This window comes from Heterocephalus glaber, unplaced genomic scaffold, assembly GCF_053883595.1.
Source record: "Heterocephalus glaber isolate CG9 unplaced genomic scaffold, H.glaber_assembly_v1.0 deba00000331, whole genome shotgun sequence".
NCBI classification, from domain to species: domain Eukaryota; kingdom Metazoa; phylum Chordata; class Mammalia; order Rodentia; family Bathyergidae; genus Heterocephalus; species Heterocephalus glaber.
Window position 1 is genome coordinate 59,277,826 of NW_028258142.1, and position 5,887 is coordinate 59,283,712.

The 5,887-nt window shown below is 37.5% G+C and overlaps 1 pseudogene; it reads right to left on the reverse strand.

Annotated features, from left to right (window-relative positions):
- Nucleotides 1-313: 313 nt before the first annotated feature.
- Nucleotides 314-4,622, reverse strand: LOC147830162 (NTF2-related export protein 2 pseudogene; annotated as a pseudogene).
- Nucleotides 4,623-5,887: the final 1,265 nt, after the last annotated feature.

Here is a 5,887-nt window from a genome sequence, read left to right on the forward strand (position 1 = left end):
AATTTTGGTTGTAATATATAAACAAAGCTGCTATATCTAGCTTAAAGACATTAGAAAATTGCAAAGACCAATAAGTTTTATCCAAAAATCAGAGCTAGGGTTTTTCACTTTGGAAGTATAGACATAAAATGATTTTGGTCTTTTGGAAGTTATGATAATCTGTTGTTCTCTATTTTCTCTTTAAAAAGACAATGAGTTAGTCACATAACAGAAAAGTGTTTTAAAACAGATCTCTTTGCCCAATGTCATATGGAAGAATAAATCATAAATTAATTTTAATTTTTAATAATAAATGATATAGTTGACAGTACAAAACACAGGGGAAAATCACTCATTTTAGGGTAGATAATATATAGAAGTCTCTGGGCCTGAAATTCATATGGAAGACTTAGAAGTTAAGGGTGTAACAAAGATAGAGGAATGGATTTGTTTCCAATTTTCCATGTTAGATCCTGTCAGGTCAGGCTTATTGCTGACATTTTACCCCTATAAGTTCTTGAATAAATTGAGATACATACTGATGACAATAATGAAGTGTAAAGACCTTAAAAAACATTCTCAGAACAAAAGTGATGCTCATGACCATTTAGCAATAATAGTTATTGACTTACTAATTGAAATCCTAAGAATAGGCTACATTTTTAGAAGGTAGAAAACAAGTAACAAAATTTTACCATTTAGTCATCCCCCCCTTATTTTTGTCTTTAACTTTGGACTTTCACATTTCTCATTAAAGATATTATTAGTTCTACTATCATACATTCCCAAAATACATAGACCTGGAGCTGGCAAGAAAAATGTTTTTAAGTTCTGCTTTTAAGCCACCAAACATACTTAACAATCAGGCATCAAAGAAAAACAATTCTTACCTCTGCAGCTAATTCACTTGTTAAGGAAACATGATAACATAAGAAAACTTAATATGAAAAAAGACTATTGAATATTTCAACATGTGATTTCAATATGTCAGAGTACTTAGGCAAACATAAACTGAACTGATTTGAAAAGGCTATACTTATATATTACAACTGCATTACGAGTGTTAACTGAAGATAGGCATGTGTTTTGCTATAAAATTAATAACCAAAAAATTTCTACTTCCAGAGTGTTATGTTGTGCTGACATCCCATAGATAGTATTACAAAAGGATTTTTGCGATAGGCTGGGTTCACAGTGAGTATATTAGTACTGCAATCACATGTTTAATATTACTCTAAGAATGTCATCAGCGGAATGTATATAAGGCATGTCAAAAACTAACATTAAAACTCTTAAGGGTGATAATCCAAACTGGCAGTTACTAGGAAGGTTGCTGTCAGAAATAAGAAAATATTGAAGAATTTTAATTTTAGCATACTAATTTATAGTGCTTTTACAACAAAATTAATTAATTCAGAAAAACTTCTGTTGCTGAACCTAAAGGACCGAAAAATGGACTTTTGCCCTTTTAACTATTAGTCCGATCTTGCAAATGGAAGCAATCACTTGCAATCTTCCACACAGTGCTGTTAAAAGTGGCTTGAGCAGTTAGCAGGAAGTTCTGGTTGAAGTAGTGTTGTTTATTTCCATCCAATTTCTCAGTTCCACTGGTTACCACAAGAACTGTAGTCTGGGACTGGGTAGCTTGCTCATGAACTGGTTGGTAATCTAACGTATTAACCTGGAACTCACTAGAAGGCAACATCTCATAAAAATTATTTGGGGCTTCCAGCCCTGCAACAGCATTTCCATTCCATACTAAAGTGGCCTCATCCAGATACAGCCTCATAAGTGCCCTTCTTCTTTTGTCCATTGTCTCATAATAAATATTGACAAATTCCTCAGCAGCTTTATGTGCCTGGTCTACATAAGTTTTAAAATCCACAGACATTGTCATCAGGGAGCCCGAAGTAGTCTTTTCTGGCAGTGGCGGAGTCACTGCGTCCTCCCAGGTCTGTTCCCTTTGGCTGCTGAATGATCAAATATTTAGGAAGAAAGCAAAACCGGCCAAATGCACAGAATATTCAACCTGCCCATTCTCTCCCAGAAGTAGTTCCAACTTCCCCATTCAAAAAATTAATCATGCATTTAATTTGTCCCAGGAATAGGCAGGCATGAATTATGATCTTTGCTCTGTAGGTGCTTATAGCTTAGTAGGGGAGACAGATGAACAGATAATTACAGTGTGATAAAGTACTACAATAATGGTATGAACCAAGATTATTGAAGCCTATTAGATAACTCATATGGGAGTCTCAACAAATTCTCAAAGGATGAATATAGTTCCCCAAGATCATTCTTTTAGTTTGCACACCGTTTTACCACCGTTCCTGGATTCCCTCCCCCGACTCATCACTGTTGCAAAGTAGGGTCATCAGATTGAGGTCTGACCAGTTAAAAATTGGCAGGAACCAAAGAACTCCAAGGCCCTGGACCAGCGGTTCGACAACCCTGGCCAGGAGCCAAATCTGGCCTGTGGCTCTGTTTTTTTTTTAAGTTTTGTTGGTCTATGGCTACATCTGTCTATTTGCATATTGTCTTTGGTTGCTTTAGTGCTATGGAGGTAGAGTGGTTATAATAGACCACATGGTTTGCAGAGCCCCAAATACTTACTATCTGGCCCTTCATAGAAGAGATTTTTATAACCCCGCCCAGAAAATGAAACTGAAACCATAGAAGGAAGGATAGAAGGATAGAAGGTTAGAAGGAAGGAAGGATGTGAACAGAGAGTGTTCCCCAAGAGTCACTTTACCAAGAACGGATGTTTTCCCCATTGGGTTTGGCAGGAAAGAGAAATAAACTTTTCTTGTACTATGCACCTATTATACAAATATTTTTTATAAAGCAGCTAGCATTACTTGCTCTAAGAGAAGAAGTTAATTATTAGATGAAGAATAGGACCTTTCATGTAAAAGAACAGCACGATCAAAATCAGAGGTATTGGAAACCATGTGACGTGAATGGGATCCCCAAGCAAAGTACTACCTCTGGGTTTATTGGGTGGCGTGGTGGAGGTTGGTGGCCTAGAGTGGGAGAAAGATGCTAGGGATGTCACAGAAGGCTCTGCCATTCTCAGTGTTGAACATGTACAGGGATACGGGGTAGAGGATGGACGTCATCAGACACAAAGCTAAACGTGGCTAGGCTTCAGTACCTGGGGGTTTGCACACCTAGAGTTTTAACCATAAACTGATCATCGATAGTAATTATTTTTCTGGGCAAGAAATTTTAGAAAAGAACTTTTAGAATGCAACAAGAGCTGAGTGAATTCGGTACGGAAGAAGCGCTCATCTTTTAGGTATAAATTATCAGCACGCTTATTTCTGGCTTTGTGTGAAGGCATCTGACTCTAAATTTCTCTAATGCAGCTGCTCATTTTTTTTTTTCTCAGCATCTAGAAGGTATATGACTAATTTTGGAGAAAGTTGATAGATACATTGATTCCAGCCTACTAATGGACCTTTTTAGGTCCACTCAAATTTAGTTTTAGTAACCCTGGAAATCAGTATACACCCAGTGCTGTTTAAATTAATAAGGAATAAAAAAGTTGAGTTGAATCTGTGTTCTGTTCTTGGTAAACACTTAAACTTATTGAAATGCTCATGAAATAAGAAAACAAGAAACAAGGCCAGATAATATAACACAGATTTTTTTGGTATAAATTTTAAAATGCTGTAGCAGTTCAAAGAAGGAAACATCAAAGTACCTTCATCTTGTTGGTGTATTAGTTTCCTACTTGCCATTGAAACAAATTGCCATGAAATTCATGGCTGAAAACAGAAATTTATTGTATAGTTCTGTAGGTCAGAGGTCTGACATAGGTCTCACTGGGCTAAAAGCAACATTGCTCTCCCGGAGCTCTTTCACAGGAGAATCTGATCCCTGCTTCTCGAGGTCATCTGATGTCCTTGCTTGTGGACCCTTCTCTGTATTCAGCAATGGGAGGTCTAGTCCTTCTCTCATCATTCTGACCAAGTTTTCCTTCTCCTCTGGGCTTTTCAGAACCCTTGAGGTTCCTTTGGGTTCATTTGGATAGTCCAGGGTAATCTCCCCATGCCATGGCTGGTCCATTAGCAACTCTAACTCCATCAGCAGCTTTTGGGCTACTTTTCCATATTTATGCTTCCAGAGATGAAGATGTAGGCAATCTTCGGTGGTAGTAGGGATTATTCTACCTACCATAGGTAGGAAAGGAATTGCTATTCATAAACCCTGGAAATTACCTCTGTGGGCTCTGTATCACTGTCACAACAGAAAAGAGACTGCTAACATTCCCTTGATATGGATGAGACACTCAAATTTGTAGTTCATGATTTTCTGCTTGCTTTTTTAGAATATTATTTATCCTCCTGATAAAAGGGAAGTGAAACATCTCATTTCTTTAGATTTGTTGGCTTTTGACTTGTCATTTAGAATAAGACCTTTGGAGAGAACCTAATATTTTAAAAGTGATTCAGATTATTCTAATAATAAGGTCAGTGAGCTTGAATATGAACCCTTTTGTATATAGAAGAAATAAAGGTTTATTGCACGGGGTTCACATATTTTGAAGCAGAATAATTTGGTCATTTAAGCAGTAGAAAAATTAAATAATCTCCTATTAGGAGAAGATTAATGCTATTCTTTAAATAGTTGATAAAAAGAATTTTATTCTCTCAGTAGAGAGTAAGATACGTTTTTGAGGAAGCCTCCAGATTTTGTGTAGTTCTCTTCTGTAACACTTTACACAGCTTAGGAACCTTTTGCTGTATTGGATTACTTAGCCATGGCTTTGAAAGCTCTCTGGCTAGGAGAAACTTCAATAATTAAATAGATAATTGCTCTAAAGTGGGCCTAATCTTTATGTCTACTTCTGGCTTCCACTTAATGGCAGTAGAGATATTATCTGCTAGTCATAGTACTTGGTCGATAGATATTATGTTGGGAAAATTTTTTTTTTCTATTTAGCAAGATGTTTTAGAGCATTTCTTTGGAAATCATGCCTCTTTTGTAGAGTCTTTGGTGATGGAATGACTATGGCATTAAATTCACTGTTGCTTTTCACCTGTACATTTCATCTAAATTGCTCTGGCCCATCCTCTACTGTTTTATTTTAGGTTACTTTTTGACATAGAGCCCACTTTTGTGTTCTTGAAGGACAAGATTGTCTGGAACAACTGAAGCAGATGCCATTGAAGCCAGGAAGATGACTTAGATCTGTCAGTTCCCGCACAAGTGCTTCTGCAGCCTGTAGTTTAGGAGTCCAAAGCAGGCACTGAAACCATGGCGAGTCCTCCTGTGCACCAGCTCCAGACCTCCAGCACTCCCTGCACATGCTGATTGCTTGCAAATGCAACTGTCTAGGTTACGTACAACATGAACATAATAAGTTTTTATTTCCCTTGATGATACACCAGCAGCTACATTCGCCTTCTAATAGCCTGCAATTCAGTAATAATAGCTTGGTTCAGTTTAGTTTATTGAAGACATAAAAATACTTGGCAGCCAGAGGCTGGCATACATGGTTCAAGAGAACAAGATTCCAGCAGGGACCACGGGACCTGGCCACGGAGCAGGGGTGCACTCAGCACTTAGCAGCTATGATTTATTCATTTGGTGGAGAACAGCAGCCCACCACATGGTTCATGTAATTACTAAGGGGGGATTCAATCTCTAGGCATACTGAGGTGCTTCAGAACAGTGTGGCACACATTTCACCTTTTTAATAACGTTGCTTTGGGCAGAAAATATTTCAGGTTCTCACTTTTCTCAGGAGGAAACTCTTCATTTTTATTCTTCAGGCAAAAAAAGAGAAAGAAATAGAAAAATAGCAAGTTTCTTTACTCACTAACCTACTTGGAGCTTAGGTGTCACAGATGTCTGCTGGGAAAATGGGGTTTCTGAATTCCTCTCAAATACCTTAAAACAA